Genomic DNA, 19,005 nt, shown 5'->3' on the forward strand with positions numbered 1-19,005 from the left:
GTGCGAAAACCAAGAAAATGCTTATTTGGGCCCTTTTTGGCCCCTAATTCCTAAAATGTTGGGACAATGTGATAGCAATATACGACCAAAAAATTAAAATTTTTGCGGTCGTATAAAAACTGCATTTTACCCGTATGTTCTATTTTTAGCCTTGGCGGCCATCTTGGTTGGTTGGCTGGGTCACCGGACACAATTTTTAAACAAGATACCCGAATGATGATTGTGGCCAAGTTTGGTTTAATCTGGCCCATTAGTTTCAGAGGAGAAGATTTTTGTAAAAGATAACTAAGATTTACGAAAAATGGTTAAAAATTGACTATAAAGGGCAATAACTCCTAAATGGGTCAACAGACCATTTTGGTCATGTTGACTTATTTGTAGATATTACTTTGCTGAACATTTTTGCTGTTTACAGTTTATCTCTATCTATAATAATATTCAAGATAATAACCAAAAACAGCAAAATTTCCTTAAAATTACCAATTCAGGAGCAGCAACCTATCAACGGGTAGTCCGATTCATCTCAAAATTTCAGGGCAGATAGATCTTGACCTGATAAACAATTTTACCACCTGTCAGATTTGCTCTAAATGCTTTGGTTTTTGAGTGAAAAGCAAAAAACTGCATTTTACCCCTATGTTCTATTTTTAGCCATGGTGGCCATCTTGGTTGGTTGGCCGGGTCACTGGACACAATTTTAAAACAAAATACCCGAATGATGATTGTGGCCAAGTTTGGTTTAATCTGGCCCATTAGTTTCAGAGGAGAAGATTTTTGTAAAAGATAACTAAGATTTACGAAAAATGGTTAAAAATTGACTATAAAGGGCAATAACTCCTTAAGGGGTCAACAGACCATTTTGGTCATGTTGACTTATTTGTAGATATTACTTTGCTGAACATTTTTGCTGTTTACAGTTTATCTCTATCTATAACAATATTCAAGATAATAACCAAAAACAGCAAAATTTCCTTAAAATTACCAATTCAGGGGCAGCAACCTATCAACGGGTAGTCCGATTCATCTCAAAATTTCAGGGCAGATAGATCTTGACCTAATAAACAATTTTACCCCATGTCAGATTTGCTCTAAATGCTTTGGTTTTTGAGTGATAAGCCAAAAACTGCATTTTACCCCTATGTTCTATTTTTAGCCTTGGCGGCCATCTTGGTTGGTTGGCTGGGTCATCGGACACAATTTTTAAACAAGATACCCCAATGATGATTGTGGCCAAGTTTGGTTTAATCTGGCCCATTAGTTTCAGAGGAGAAGATTTTTGTAAAAGATAACTAAGATTTACGAAAAATGGTTAAAAATTGACTATAAAGGGCAATAACTCCTAAAGGGGTCAACAGACCATTTTGGTCATGTTGACTTATTTGTAGATATTACTTTGCTGAACATTTTTGCTGTTTACAGTTTATCTCTATCTATAATAATATTCAAGATAACCAAAAACAGCAAAATTTCCTTAAAATTACCAATTCAGGGGCAGCAACCTATCAACGGGTAGTCCGATTCATCTCAAAATTTCAGGGCAGATAGATCTTGACCTGATAAACAATTTAACCACCTGTCAGATTTGCTCTAAATGCTTTGGTTTTTGAGTGATAAGCCAAAAACTGCATTTTACCCCTATGTTCTATTTTTAGCCATGGTGGCCATCTTGGTTGGTTGGGCGGGTCACAGGACACAATTTTTAAACTAGATACCCGAATAATGATTGTGGCCAAGTTTGGTTTAATTTGGTTCAGTAGTCTCAGAGGAGAAGATTTTTGTAAAAGATAACTAAGATTTACGAAAAATGGTTAAAAATTGACTATAAAGGGCAATTACTCCTAAAGGGGTCAATAGACCATTTTGGTCATGTTGACTTATTTGTAGATCTTACTTTGCTGAACATTTTTGCTGTTTACAGTTTATCTCTATCTATAATAATATTCAAGATAATAACCAAAAACAGCAAAATTTCCTTAAAATTACCAATTCAGGGGCAGCAACCTATCAACGGGTAGTCCAATTCATCTCAAAATTTCAGGGCAGATAGATCTTGACCTGATAAACAATTTTGCTCCGTGACAGATTTGCTCTAAATGCTTTGGTTTTTGAGATATAAGCCAAAAACTGCATTTTACCCCTATGTTCTATTTTTAGCCATGGCAGCCATCTTGGTTGGTTGGCCGGGTCACCGGACACAATTTTTAAACTAGATACCCGAATAATGATTGTGGCCAAGTTTGGTTTAATTTGGTTCAGTAGTTTCAGAGGAGAAGATTTTTGTAAAAGTTAACGACGCCGGACGAAGCAGGACGCCAAGTGATGAGAAAAGCTCACTTGGCCCTTCGGGCCATGTGAGCTAAAAATGACACTCCGTAAATTTTTTATTTTTCCATTTTTAAAGGAGCATAGTTCTAAAGCAGTTGAAGTGACACCACCAAAATGCAAACTTGATCGGTATTTTTGGTAATAAGCATTGTGTATAATTTAACATTTGGTTGAGGCAAACTACAGTTAAGAGAACGGAAACTAATTTTGAGATGTATGTACGTACGTCGGACGTACGTACATACATACAGACAGACAAGGGTAAAATTTAATGCCCCCTCCACTACTGCAGGGGCATAAAAAGTCTCCTTCGGATCCCAGCCTAGTTTGATTATATAGAAACCTTTCTTTTGAATTTTTTCATTTGTAAAGAGCATAACTCTAGAACGGTAAATGTGACACCACCAAAATTCAAACTTGATCTGTGTTTAGTGGTAATAAGCATTTTGTATTAGTTTATAACATTTTGTTGAAGCAAACTAAAGTTATAGAATGGAATCCCACTTTGGGACCTACATACAGACGGACCAGGGTAATACTTAATGCCCCCTCCGCTATGGTGAGGGCATAAAAATGCAAATGTTTAAAATTATAAAAGAGTTCCCATGTCCTCCACTTGGCAAATAATTTATCTATCCAAGGCACCAGGGCAATAAAGTACAGACAGACGGACAAAGATCAAATTTGATGCCCCCTCCACTACCGCAGGGGCATAAAAAGTCTTCTTAGGATCCCAGCCTAGTTCATTACAAAGAAACCTGCCATTTCCGTTTAGGAATGAATATAAGTTAGAAAAGTTCCTTAAATGTTGCATAGCGCTGTTTATCCAATAGTGGTTAATTAACAGTGACCAGAGATGCAAGTCTGTTCTTCAGGAATTGCTGACAAGAAGCTACCATACAGTCCAAGTTCTATTTTATATTTCGTGTTATATTATAGATCCCAGATGATGCAAATAAAATTTTGTTTGATTGCAAAAAGGAAAAGGTGATAAAAAAAATACCAACCTTAGAAAAGCAACATAACAACAACCCTGCCGTCTTTTTCTATTTGCACACATAGATTATTTAATTGCTAAGGTTATCTCATTACCTTGTGCTTCTTTGTCGTCAGCTTCATTGAGTTTTGTTACAACAAGATATATTGCATCTGATGATAAAAAAGTTTGATGTGTATGGTAAAATTCTTCATCTCCTGCAAAATCCCATAACAATAATGTTGCATACTCCTCTTTGTCATCGAAATCAACATTAGAATTAAGCATGGTTTCAATATCTTTTTTAGCCTGTTCTAATGATTGGTTTTGTTGATGAGAGGTTACTGGAGGTTCACGATGAGATTCAGTGATTACGGGAGGTTTCCTTATTCTAGGCTGCTGGCTTACTATCTCAGATTCCTTTGTTGCCTCAATACGTTTGTACAGAATGGTTGTGAGGGTGTTGTCCTTCACAGCATCATGTTTTTCTTCCTCCACACATGCTTCAATTCTTCCTTTATATTGTTTCAACAGTCTTGCATGAATTTCAGCTTCTTCAGTGGTTCCTATCATTAGAAAATTACTATAATGTAGAAGAAAGGGGATAAATGTTAAGTAAGATCACATTTTACATAATAAGCAATAACCAGTAAAACAATAAACTGTGTCCATTAAATTTGTTTCTCAATCATTAATTCTACAAAATGCACATGCAAAGTGATCAAAATTTAAAAGGTAGTTTCTTGAGTTTATTGGAAATTACAGTGATATTGATCATGTTGATATAACAGATTTGGGATTTAATAAAAACCTACAAAACTTGATGCATAATTTACGTATATGACTACTAACTAATATTTTGCTTAACAAGTGAAACTGTGAGACACTGCTCACGGATGACACCCAGGTCAAATACTTAAAAGTAAACAGGAAGTTGTTGAGTGATGGACTGATGGATGGACAGAGGTTAAACAGTACACCCCACTTTTTTAAACATGTTATAGCAGTGGTATAATATTAAAAGTTTAAAACTACTATATAGATGATAATATATATATTCCCCAAAATTAATTAAAAAAATAACCAAAAACAATGTTACAAATGTAATATTGTTGCATCAAAAATTAAACTCTTTAACGTACGTTTTATCTGTCAACAACCGTACTTTCAGGTGGAAAATTTTGATCATGTTCAAAACTTTGAACGGATGTTCAAGAGATGAAGTTTCTGTTGAAGGTCAGGTATGAGCAAGGCTTCCAAAAAATATTTGAGCCAGCCGGACATTTTATTTCTGATCCCGATTTTAATACCTTAAGACACAAAAGGCAATTATGGTAATCAGATGGCCATTCCAATGATTGACATTACATTTAAAACTAGAGGCTCTAAAGAGCCTGTGTCGCTCACCTTGGTCTATGTGCATATCATAAACGAAGGACACACAGATGGATTCATGACAAAATTGTGTTTTGGTAATGGTGATGCATTAGTAGCTCTTACTTTACTGAACAATCTTGCTGCTTACAATTATCTCTATCTATAATGATCTTTGCCCAATAGTTTCAGTGAAAAATGTTAGTAAAAATTTACAAATTTTATGAAAATTGTTTAAAATTGACTATAAGGACAGTAACTCCTTAGGGGGTCAATTGACCATTTTGGTCATGTTGACTTATTTTTAGGTCTTACTTTGCTGTACATTATTGCTGTTTACAGTTTATCTCTATCTATAATAATATTCAAGATAATAACAAACAAGAATGTGTCCATAGTTCACGGATGCCACTCTCGCACTATCATTTTACATGTTCACTGGACCGTGAAATTGGGGTCAATACTTTAAAATTGGCATTAAAATTAGAAAGATGATATCATAGTTAACATGTGTACTAAGTTTCAAGTTGATTGGACTTCAACTTCATCAAAAACTACCTTGACCAAAAACTTTAACCTGAGCTTCACACTATCTTTTTCTTTGTTCAGTGAACCAAAAAATTGGGGTCAATACTTTAATTTGACATTAAAATTAGAAAGATCATATCATAGGGAACATGTGTACTAAGTTTCAAGTTGATTGGACTTCAACTTCATCAAAAACTACCTCGACCAAAAACTTTAACCTGAAGCAGGACGAACGAACGGACGAACGAACGGACGAATGAAGGCACAGACCAGAAAACATAATGCCCCTCTACTATTGTAGGTGGGGAATAAAAACGGCAAAATTTCCTTAAAATTACCAATTTAGGGGCAGCAACCCAACAACCGGTTGTCGGATCCATCTGAAAATTTCAGGGCAGATAGATCTTGACATGATTTTACCCCTATGTTCTATATTTAGCCTTGGCAGCCATCTTGGTTGGATGGCCGGGTCACCAGACACATTTTTTAAACTAGATACCCAATGATGATTGTGACCAAGTTTGGTTAAATTTGGCCCAGTAGTTTCAGAGGAGAAGATTTTTGTAAAAGTTAATGACGATGGACGATGCAGGACGACGCCAGACGCCGGACGCCAAGTGATGGGAAAAGCTCAGTTGGCCCTATCTATAATAATATTCAAGATAATAACCAACCAGCTGCTCCGCAGGGCACAGCTTTATACGACCGCAGAGGTCGAACCCTGAACAGTTGGGGCAAGTATGGACAAAACATTCAAGCGTGATACAGCTCTGAATTTGGATTGTGATCAAATTTTTGACATTACATGGTTTTTTTTACACAAAACAAATGTCAAGATTTTACAAATCAATTAAAGATTTCTTCTTCAAACTTATTTAAATCTAAAATTAAATAGTTGTCACAGCATTGGTTTCTGACACAGAATGAATGTGGTCTAATGAACTTAAAAGTTTTTTTTTGCCTTTGAGCAATTCACTATGCTGTTGAATATTAATCCTCTCAAAAAAATGTTTGAAGAAATTTTGTTTTTATTTATGAAATCTGAAATGAGAAAAATTTAAACCCCCCCCCCCTTTTTTTTTCACATCCCCGTTTCCCTTTTTCCAAAACTGATATCAATTCCAATTTCTAATGGAGTTTGCAACAATAACTACTCTTTTAAATACATCATAAAATATTAAAATGTAAAATAAAGTGCTTGTTATCACTGAATGGTAAAGATTGGTTGGTAGTAAAAGTGAATACACATTGTTTATTGTATAAAACAATAAAAAAAACTTCATAAGCAACATTTTATATTGGCAAATTTCCAATAAAGTTATTTACATAAAGTTATTGGCAAATAAAAATAGAAAATGACATCATAGTCATGTCTGGCAAATTTCCAACATACATTATCTAAAAACATTTTCGATAAGATAAGGAAAAAAAGCTTCATCAGCAACATTTTATATTGGCAAATTTCCAATGAAGTTATTTACATAAAGTTATTGGCAAATAAAAATAGAAAATGACATCATAGTCATGTCTGGCAAATTTCCAACATATATTATCAACTACTATTCTATACAAAGAAAGATAACTCCAATTGAAAATTAATTGCTATTGCACAATATTGTGCAATTAGATATTTCTTGCTATTGTGCAATACTGTGCAATTGAAAATTTCTTGCTATTGCACAATACTTGATATGGAATCCTGATTTGGACCAACTTGAAAACTGGGCCCATAATCAACAAGAGTGCACACACTGAAATGTCTCGCCTTCTTTAGTAATCATTGATATTATGTTGATAGTCCTAAGTATAAAGCTTTATTACAACTGTCACATAAACTTAACATTAACCAAGATAGCTAAACAAAGACCAATGAACCATGAAAATGAGGTCAAGGTCAGATGAACCATGCCAGGCAGACATGTACAGCTAACAAAGCTTCCATACAACAAATATAGTTGACCTACTACTTATAGTTTAAGAAAAATAGACCAAAACACAGAAACTTAACACTGTGCAATGAACCGTGCAATTGAGGTCATGGTCAAATAAAACCTGCGGGACTGACATATAGATCATAATATATTTCCATACACCAAATATAGTTGACCTTTGGCATATAATATAAGATAAAAAGATCAAAACTTAAAAACTTAACTTTGACCACTGAACCATGAAAATGAGGTCAAGGTCAGATGACATCTGCCCGCTAGACATGTACACCTTACAATCATTCCATACAACAAATATAGTAGACCTATTGCATAAAGTATGAGAAAAACAGACCAAAACACAAAAACTTAACTATAACCACTGAACCATGAAAATGAGGTCAAGGTCAGATGATACCTGCCAGTTGGACATGTACACCTTCCAGTCCTTCCATACACCAAATATACTAGCCCTATTGCTTATAGTATCTGAGATATGGACTTGACCACCAAAACTTAACCTTGTTCACTGATCCATGAAATGAGGTCGAGGTCAAGTGAAAACTGTCTGACGGGCATGAGGACCTTGCAAGGTACGCACATACCAAATATAGTTATCCTATTACTTATAATAAGAGAGAATTCAACATTATAAAAATTCTGAACTTTTTTTTCAAGTGGTCACTGAACCATGAAAATGAGGTCAAGGACATTGGACATGTGACTGACGGAAACTTCGTAACATGAGGAATCTATATACAAAGTATGAAGCATCCAGGTCTTTCACCTTCTAAAATATAAACCTTTTAAGAAGTTAGCTAACACCGCCGCCGTAGCCGCCGTAGCCGCCGCCGCCGCCGCCGGATCACTATCCCTATGTCGAGCTTTCTGCAACAAAAGTTGCAGGCTCGACAAAAATCAAAGTACATATTTAGATAAAGCATATCAAATAAGCCCAAGAATTTAATTTTTGTTAAAATCAAACTTAGTTTAATTTTGGACCCTTTGGACCTTAATGTAGACCAATTTGAAAACTGGACCAAAAATTAAGAATCTACATACACAGTTAGATTTGGCATATCAAAGAACCCATTTATTCAATTTTTGATGAAATCAAACAAAGTTTAATTTTGGACCCCCATTTGGACCAACTTGAAAACTAGGCCAATAATTAAAAATCTAAGTACATTTTTAAATTCAGCATATCAAAGAACCCCAAGGATTCAATTTTTGTTAAAATCAAACTAAGTTTAATTTTGGACCCTTTGGACCTTAAGGAAGCTGGCTTGTCATGTTTTAGATGTTTTGTCAGATTTTCGGAATCCTCTGGTTTTATCCATTTGAATGCATTAAAAAAATTTGCCCGGTGACCCCCATTTTTCTTTTTGTAAATCTTTTACATGTATAATGATAAGCCATCTGTAAAAGTCTTAATTACTTTTTAACAGTTTTTGAGAACTTCAACTTGTCAGTGATAAAGCTATGAAAAATCAAGAGAGAATATTTTCCCGCCAAAATTTCAATGGCTTTTATCCAGAAAACAAGCACGGTGACCTATATATTTTTATTGCTCTTTGGATTCAATTATTAATCCCCTATCTATATAAACTAGTGTTTTGAAAAGTTAATGACTTTGAAAATGAGAATCGAACTCCCTTAATGTAGACCAATTTGAAAACGGGACCAAAAATTAAGAATCTACATACATAGTTAGATTTGGCATATCGAAGAACCCCAATTATTCAATTTTTGATGAAATCACACAAAGTTCAATTTTGGACCCTTTGGGCCCCTTATTCCTAAACTGTTAAGACCAAAACTCCCAAAATCAAACCCAACCTTCCTTTTATGGTCATAAACCTTGTGTTTAAATTTCATAGATTTCTATTTACTTATACTAAAGTTATGGTGCAAAAACCAAAAATAATGCTTATTTGGGCCCCTTTTTGGCCCCTAATTCATAAACTGTTGTGACCTCAACTCCAAAAATCAATCCCAACCTTCCTTTTGTGGTCATAAACCTTGTGTCAAAATTTCATAGATTTCTATTAACTTAAACTAAAGTTATAGTGCGAAAACCAAGAAAATGCTTATTTGGGCCCTTTTTGGCCCTTAATTCCTAAAATGTTGGGACCAAAACTCCCAAAATCAATCCCAACCTTCCTTTTGTGGTCATAAACCTTGTGTTAAAATTTCATTGATTTCTATTCACTTTTACTAAAGTTAGAGTGCGAAAACTAAAAGTATTCGGACGACGACGACGACGACGCCAACGTGATAGCAATATACGACCAAAAAATTAAAATTTTTGCGGTCGTATAAAAACTGCAAAATTTCTTCAAAATCATCAATTCAGGGGCATTATACCTGAAAAACCAGTTACCCAATTCGGCTGAAAATTTCAGGACAGGTAGACCTTGACCTAATAAATACTTTAACTTCTTGTCTTATTTGCTCTAAATGCTGGAGTTTTTGAGATATAAGCCAAAAACTGCATTTTACCCTGTGTTCTATTTTTAGCCATGACGGCCATGTTTTTTGACGAAATAGAAAATAAAACACAAACTTTATTTAATACACCCTACTGATCATTCAGTTGAAGTTTGGTTGAACTTGATTGAGTAGTTTTAGATGAGAAGATTTTTTAAAGTTAGCAAATATGATGAACAAATTGTGAAAAATTGTCATTAAAGGACAATACCCCTTAAGGAGGGGGGCAAGGGGGGTCCTCATAACAGCAAAACAGCAAATTGATTTGGCTTATAACAGATAACAAGGAATTAAAATGGACAAAAACAGATAACAGTAAATGAAATATTAAAATAATTCGGGTCCTTGACAAATCCAGTATTTCTTATTACGGGTATAATCCTTTGTAATGAAGTCCATTTTCTGTGAAAATGTTTTTTAGAATTATGTATCTAGATATGTATTTGGTATATTCGTGTCCGTCCGTCGTCAACACGTCGGACATTAACTCAAACACTCTTTAACCATTTTACATAAAACTTTTATACCTATTGACGTGAGCTCCCTATCGTTTTTAAAATTTTAAGTTTCTGAGTAATGGGGTTTTATTCAATAAAATTGTGTTTTTTTCAGTTCTCTGATAATATCTAACAAAACCTTTAACAAATTTGCAAGGAATTTTGATGAATTGTTTATATCTGTTGCCATGAACTCCCTTTCAATTTTTATAAATTTTAGATTTTACGTTTCCGAGTTAAGGGGTTTTATTAATTAACTATAGAGGCGCTAAAGAGCCTGTGTCGCTCACCTTGGTCTATGTGAATATTAAACAAAGGAAGCAGATGGATTGATAACAAAATTGTGTTTTGGTGATGGTGATGTGTTTGTACATCTTACTTTACTGAACATTCTTGCTGCTTACAATTATCTCTATCTATAATGAACTTGGCCCAGTAGTTTCAGTGGAAAATGTTAGTTAAAATTGACAAATTTTATGAAATTTTTTAAAAATTGACTATAAAGGACAATAACTCCTTAGGGGTCAATTGACCATTTCGGTCATGTTGACTTATTTGTAGATCTTACTTTGCTGAACATTATTGATGTTTACAGTTTATCTCTATTATAATAATATTCAAGATACTGTAATAGCCAAAAACAGCAAAATTTCCTTAAAATTACCAATATAGGGGCAGCAACCCAACAACGGGTTGTCAGATTCGTCTGAAATTTCAGGGCAGGTAGATCTTGACCTGATAAACAATTTTAACCCTTGTCAGATTTGCTCTAAAGGCTGCGGTTTCAGAGTTATAAGCCAAAATCTACATTTCACCCCTATGTTCTATTTTAAGCCATGGCGGCCATCTTGGTTGGTTGGTCGGGTCACCGGACACAATTTTTAAACAAGATACCCCAATGATGATTGTGGCCAAGTTTGGTTTAATTTGGCTCAGTAGTTTCAGAGGAGAAGATTTTTGTAAAAGATAACTAAGATTTACGAAAAATGGTTAAAAATTGACTATAAAGGGCAATAACTCCTAAAGGGATCAACAGACCATTTTGATCTTGTTGACTTATTTGTAGATCTTACTTTGCTAAACATTTTTGCTGTTTACAGTTTATCTCTATCTATAACTAGAGGCTCTAAAGAGCCTGTGTCGCTCACCTTGGTCTTTATGAATATTAAACAAAGGAATTGGATGGATTCATGACAAAATTGTGTTTTGGTGATGGTGATGTGTTTGTACATCTTACTTTACTGAACATTCTTGCTGCTGAAAATTATCTCTATCTATACTGAACTTGGCCCAATAGTTTCAGTGAAAAATGTTAGAAAAAATTTACAAATTTTATGAAAATTGTTAAAAATTGACTATAAAGGACAATAACTCCATAGGGGGTCAATTGACCATTTCAGTCACGTTGACTTATTTGTAAATCTTACTTTGCTGAACATTATTGCTGTTTACAGTTTATCTCTATCTATAATAGTATTCAAGATAATAACCAAATACAGCAAAATTTCCTTAAAACTAACAATTCAGGATCAGCAACCCAACAACGGGTTGTCTGAATTATCCGAAAATTTCAGAGCAGATAAATCTTGACCTGATAAACACCTTTACTCCAGATTTTTTTTTTTCATTTTGGTTGGATGGCCGGGTCACCGCACACATTTTTGAAACTACATACCCCAAAGATGGTTGTGGCCAAGTTTGGATTGATTTGGCCAAGCAGTTTCAGAGGAGAAGATTTTTGTAAAAAAATTACTAAGATTTACGAAAAAATGGTTAAAAATTGACTATAAAGGGCAATAACTCCTAAACGGGTCAACTGACCATTGTGGTCATTTTGACTAATTTGTAAATCTTATTTTGCTGAACATTATTGCTGTGTACAGTTTATCTCTATCTATAATAATATTCAAGATAATAACCAAAAACAGCAAAATTTCATTAAAATTACTAATTCTGGGGTGGCATCCCAAAACTGGGTTGTCAGATTCATCAGAAAATTTCAGGGCAGGTAGATCTTGACCTGATAAACAATTTTACCCCTGTCAGATTTACTATAAATGCTTTGGTTTTCGAGTTATAAGCCAAACACTGCATTTTACCCCAGATTCTATTTTTAGCCATGGCAGCCATATTGATTGGATGGCCGGGTCACCGGACACATTTTTGAAACTACATACCCCAAAGATGGTTGTGGCCAAGTTTGGATTGATTTGGCCAAGTAGTTTCAGAGGAGAAGATTTTTGTAAAAGATAACAAAGATTTACGAAAAATGGTTAAAAATTGACTATAAAGGGCAATAACTCCTAAAGGGGTCAACTGACCATTTCGGTCATGTTGATTTATTTGTAAATCTTACTTTGCTGAACATTATTGCTGTTTACAGTTTATCTCTATTTATAATAATATCCAAGATAATAACCAAAAACAGCAAAATTTCCTTAAAATTACTAATTCAGGGGCAGCAACCCAACAACAGGATATCCGATTTATCTGAAAATTTCAGGGCAGATAGATTTTGACCTGTTTAACAATTTAACCCCATGTCAGATTTGCTCTAAATGCTTTGATTTTTGAGTTATAAGCCAAAAACTGCATTTTACCTCTATGTTCTATTTTTAGCCATGGTGGCCATCTTGGATGGTTGGCCGGGTCACCGAACACATTTTTTAAACTAGATACCCCAATGATGGTTATGGCCAAGTTTGGTGTAATTTGGCCCAGTAGTTTCAGAGGAGAAGATTTTTGTAAAAGTTAACGACGCCAGACGACGACGGACGACAGACGACGGACGACGGACGACGGACGCCAAGTGATGGGAAAAGCTCACTTGGCCATTTGGGCCAGGTGAGCTAATAATATTCAAGATAATAACCAAAAACAGCAAAATTTCATTAAAATTACCAACTCAGGGGCAGCAACCTATCAACGGGTTGTCCAATTCATCTCAAAATTTCAGGGCAGATAGATCTTCACCTGATAAACAATTTTACCCGATGTCAGATTTGCTCTAAATGCTTTCGTTTTTGAGTGATAAGCCAAAAACTGCATTTTACCCCTATGTTCTATTTTTAGCCATGGCGGCCAACTTGGTTGGTTGGCCGGGTCACCAGACACAATTTTTAAACTAGATACCCCAATGATGATTGTGGCCAAGTTTGGTTTAATTTGGCTCAGTAGTTTCAGAGGAGATTTTTGTAAAAGATGACTAAGATTTACGAAAAATGGTTAAAAATTGACTATAAAGGGCAATAACTCCTAAAGGGGTCAACAGACCATTTTGGTCCTGTTGACTTATTTGTAGATCTTACTTTACTGAACATTTTTGCTGTTTACAATTTATCTCTATCTATGATAATATTCAAGATAATAACCAAAAACAGCAAAATTTCCTTAAAATTTCCAATTCAGGGGCAGTAACCTATCAACGGGTTGTCAGATTCATCTCAAAATTGTAAGCCAGATAGATCTTGACCTGATTAACAATTTTACCCCATGTCAGATTTGCTCTAAATGCTTTGGTTTTTGAGTTATAAGCCAAAAACTGCATTTTACCCCTATGTTCTATTTTTAGCCATGGCGGCCATCTTGGTTGGTTGGCCAAAATAAAAAACATGTTTGTTTCCCCTCGCCCCGACCGGGTCAAAAATAAGCCCCCCGAGTCAAAAAATTATTTGCAGACCAACGAAAGAACGAAACGTCGGAAGAACAGACAGACAAAGGGACACACAGATCAGAAAAACATAATGGGCAAAATAAATGGGGCATAAAAGTTAGTCATAAACTAGAAAACCAAAATCGTTACAAATACATTCTTATGAAAAGAGAATTATTTGTGTAAAAGCTTATACATCATACCACCATACCATCTAATTTATTCCATATCCCATCATCAGATTTTGCTTTGCATTTTATGGTGTGGATTTCTATTCCATTTGTACTGGAAACATCTGTATTTTGTTCAGAAAACAATCTGTTAATCAGTGAGGTCTTCCCAGCCCCTTTCTTTCCAACTACTACTAAACGTATGTCTCTCTTTTTCTCAGAGCCCGACTCAAGTAATTTCAGGTACAATTCAACCGATCTTTTGTCAGCCATCAATTTTATTTCAGTTGGAACTATATCATCTACAAATGTAAGACCATTCTAACTTTTTCTCATATTAGTTTTAAAAGTATAACTATGTATGAGCATGATGAGTGTGCCTGTTTCTATGTTAATATTTAAAATTTAGTTTATAGCAAAAGAACTATATTACATCATCAATTTACGTGTGTATGTTTCATCAGTTTAAATAATTTTTCCTGCATTATATTCCAACATTATATTTCATTTAATTTCCTAATAAGAGGTTACCTTTCATATAATGATATAAACATAATGGTCACAACAATCATGACAATACAAAGGAAAACAAAAAGCTGAAATTGTAAGAACCATAATTATGTTGTTGAAAATATGTAAGTGTTTGGTTTGTGTATACATATGTCTCTGATGACATCAAGTACAGGTTATTGGTGTTAATTAACAATGTGTATGACACCAAAGCTGTCAGGTGAAGCCAATCACTTTTAAGTGTCACTTAATATTCAGTTTGACAGATATTTATAAGTCAAGAAAAAAATGCCGAGATTTTCGCGATAAAAATAGCAGGGCGTCCGGGTGTTTTGTCAGACAAGCTTGGGCGTTTCTGATGTTCCCCAAGTTTCCATCAGTGCGTTTCTATTAGTTGTCGTCCGGCATCACTGATAAGATAATGATCGACAACGTAAAATGTTGGTTTCTCAACTTACGTAAAATGTTAAAACCAGGTGCTCCGCAGGGTGCAGCTTTATACGACCGCAGAGGTCGAACCCTGAACAGTTGGGGCAAGTATGGACAAAACATTCAAGCGTGATACAGCTCTGAATTTGGATTGTGATCAAATTTTTGACATTACATGGGTTTTTTTTACACAAAACAAATGTCAAGATTTTACAAATCAATTAAAAGATTTCTTCTTCAAACTTTTTAAATCTAAAATTAAATAGTTGACACAGCATAGGTTTCTGACACAGAATGAATGTGGTCTAATGAACTTAAAAGTTTTTTTTTGCCTTTGAGCAATTCACTATGCTGTTGAATATTAATCCTCTCAAAAAAATGTTTGAAGAAATTTTCTTTTTATTTATGAAATCTGAAATTAGAAAAATTTACCCCCCCCCCCATTTTTTTTTCACACCCCCCATTCCCTTTTTCTAAAACTGATCTCAATTCAAATTTCTAATGGAGTTTGCAACAATAACTACTCTTTTAAATACATCATAAAATATTAAAATGTAAAATAAAGTGCTTGTTATCACTGAATGGTAAAGATTGGTTGGTAGTAAAAGTGAATATACATTGTTTATTGTATAAAACAATAAAAAAAACTTCATCAGCAACATTTTATATTGGCAAATTTCCAATGAAGTTATTTACATAAAGTTATTGGCAAATAAAAATAGAAAATGACATCATAGTCATGTCTGGCAAATGTCCAACATACATTATCTAAAAACATTTTAGATAAGATAAGGAAAAAAAGCTTCATCAGCAACATTTTATATTGGCAAATTTCCAATGAAGTTATTTACATAAAGTTATTGGCAAATAAAAATAGAAAATGACATCATAGTCATGTCTGGCAAATTTCCAACATATATTATCAACTACTATTCTATACAAAGAAAGATAACTCCAATTGAAAATTAATTGCTATTGCACAATATTGTGCAATTAGATATTTCTTGCTATTGTGCAATACTGTGCAATTGAAAATTTCTTGCTATTGACAATACTTGATATGGAATCCTGATTTGGACCAACTTGAAAACTGGGCCCATAATCAAAAATCAAAGTACATATTTAGATAAAGCATATCAAATAAGCCCAAGAATTTAATTTTTGTTAAAATCAAACTTAGTTTAATTTTGGACCCTTTGGACCTTAATGTAGACCAATTTGAAAACTGGACCAAAAATTAAGAATCTACATACACAGTTAGATTTGGCATATCAAAGAACCCATTTATTCAATTTTTGATGAAATCAAAGTTTAATTTTGGACCCCCATTTGGACCAACTTGAAAACTAGGCCAATAATTAAAAATATAAGTACATTTTTAAATTCAGCATATCAAAGAACCCCAAGGATTCAATTTTTGTTAAAATCAAACTAAGTTTAATTTTGGACCCTTTGGACCTTAATGTAGACCAATTTGAAAACGGGACCAAAAATTCAGAATCTACATACATAGTTAGATTCGGCATATCAAAGAACCCCAATTATTCAATTTTTGATGAAATCACACAAAGTTCAATTTTGGACCATTTGGGCTCCTTATTCCTAAACTGTTAGAAACAAAACTCCCAAAATCAAACCCAACCTTCCTATTATGGTCATAAACCTTGTGTTTAAATTTCATAGATTTCTATTTACTTATACTCAAGTTATGGTGCAAAAACCAAAAATAATGCTTATTTGGGCCCCTTTTTGGCCCCTAATTCATAAACTGTTGTGACCTCAACTCCAAAAATCAATCCCAACCTTCCTTTTGTGGTCATAAACCTTGTGTTAAAATTTCATTGATTTCTATTTACTTATACTAAAGTTATTGTGCGAAAACCAAGAATAATGCTTATTTGGGCCCTTTTTTGGCCCTTAATTCCTAAACTGTTGGAACCAAAACTCCCAAAATCAATCCCAACCTTCCTTTTGTGGTCATAAACCTTGTGTCAAAATTTCATAGATTTCTATTCACTTCAACTAAAGTTATAGTGCGAAAACCAAGAAAATGCTTATTTGGGACCTTTTTGGCCCCTAATTCCTAAAATGTTGGGACCAAAACTCCCAAAATCAATCCCAACCTTCCTTTTATGGTCATAAACATTGTGTTAAAATTTCATTGATTTCTATTCACTTTTACTAAAGTTAGAGTGCGAAAACTAAAAGTATTCGGACGACGACGCAGGACGACGATGCCAACGTGATAGCAATATACGACCAAAAATTAAAAATTTTTGCGGTCGTATAAAAAATCATGACCACGTGCTTTGTTTTCAATTGTACTGAACAGTTCGACCCTAAAAACAACTGTACTAAATAATGCGGCCACTAACTTATCTGCATGCACCGTGTGCCGATTAATAAAGTATTCTTTTCTTATATTTAGTAAAAACTGGCCAGTATAATTAATACTTTTATGCGATACCCTTAATTAATTTATAATACCGTTACAGAGAGAGATCAACTTCTGGCCGATATAATTTGGGGCGAGATTGTCACTTCAACACTAGTGTACTGGTAAAAACGTCATCAAAATCTGATTACGCTGATTTATGGAGGACCAAGATGATTCCGATGCAGATGTTTTCAGATAACCGCATTAATAATTTAATTTAACATGTGTTTATGTGTATATAATGATTATAAAAATAATTTATTGAGGAACTATGATTTTTATGGTTTTTATTTAAGCAAATCAACATCAGAAAGTCTGAAAGCATAAACTTAAAATATATTTATTTTTAACATATACAATGAATAAACGTGTTGTCACATAACAGGCATAACTAGTAGGTATGTAAAAATTTAATTCAGTTGTGTGTATGTTTATTTGGTGAAAATAATAAGTCGCTAGTTATTTATCTTCAGGGGATAAAAAAGGGGGAGGGTAATTAATTTGCAAAAAAAATTTAAATAGCCTTCCAAGACTTCATAATTATTTGGACTAGCTTCCAATCTACTGTATAAACATGCAATAATATTTCTATTGAATTTGTTGCTTCAAAACGTATAGAACAAATGATTCTTTGTGGATTTTTTTTATACTTTTAGGGGATTTAATGATATTTTTAAATGGAGCTGCCAACACATTGCAGGCAGATATTCCAGTTACAATAATTTACTCAGCAATACTAGTTGGAAGTACAGCGACAGCAAATTAATTTACAGAAAGGAGAACATGACATGTATCCTTTTGTATAAATAACCCAGGAATCCCAGTGGCAGTGCAATTTGAATTGGTGCATATATATCCTGTTGGGATTTATTTTTGGGATCCCGCTTTTTTTTCTGGGAATCCAAGTATATTCCAATCAAAATCCCAGTATATTTTCCCTGGGATTTACATCGGGATCCCGCTTCTTTAATGGGAATCCCGAAATTTTATCCCAGTACATTTACATCAGGATCCCGCTTCTTTTGGGGGAATCTCGACATTTTATCCCAGTGGGATCAAAATTGAAATCCCACAATATCCCAGTGGGATCCCAGTATATTTCAACCGGGATTTACATTGGGATTCCAGGATTTTTTGTGGGATTTCCGAAATTTTATCCCCGTGGAATTAGGTGGGATCCCAACTGGAATCCCATCAAAATTCCAGCCGGGATTCCAGTGGAATTCCAGATTTATTTTCTCTTGGGTCTCTGTTTCAAGCCTTGCTACATGTAAGTCTGGAATCTGCTGTTCCGTGTGTTCAGTGGTTGTCAATTATTGGTGTGGTTCATACATGTATGTGTTTTTTTCTCATATTTTCGCTTTTTTCGGTTTTTATAGTTTTGACCATTGGTTATCCTGTTTGAATTGTTTAGGCCAAAAAAAATGATTCATGTGTTTCAGCTAACCCTACCTACAAATAATATTAGTGCCTACACTAACACTTTATACAAAAGTATAAATTATTCTAAATTATAGGGATTTTCTGGTAACTACTGTGAAAGTACTTTTATTCGTGGGGTACTAATTTTCGTGGTTTTCGTGGATGACTTTCTCCACGAATTTAAGTGTCCAACGAAATAAAACAACCATTGTCCAAATCAAGACATGGAAAGATCCCCATCGGTAAGTTTGACTACTGATATGATCT

This window comes from Mytilus edulis, chromosome 12 (genome assembly GCF_963676685.1).
Source record: "Mytilus edulis chromosome 12, xbMytEdul2.2, whole genome shotgun sequence".
Lineage (NCBI taxonomy): Eukaryota > Metazoa > Mollusca > Bivalvia > Mytilida > Mytilidae > Mytilus > Mytilus edulis.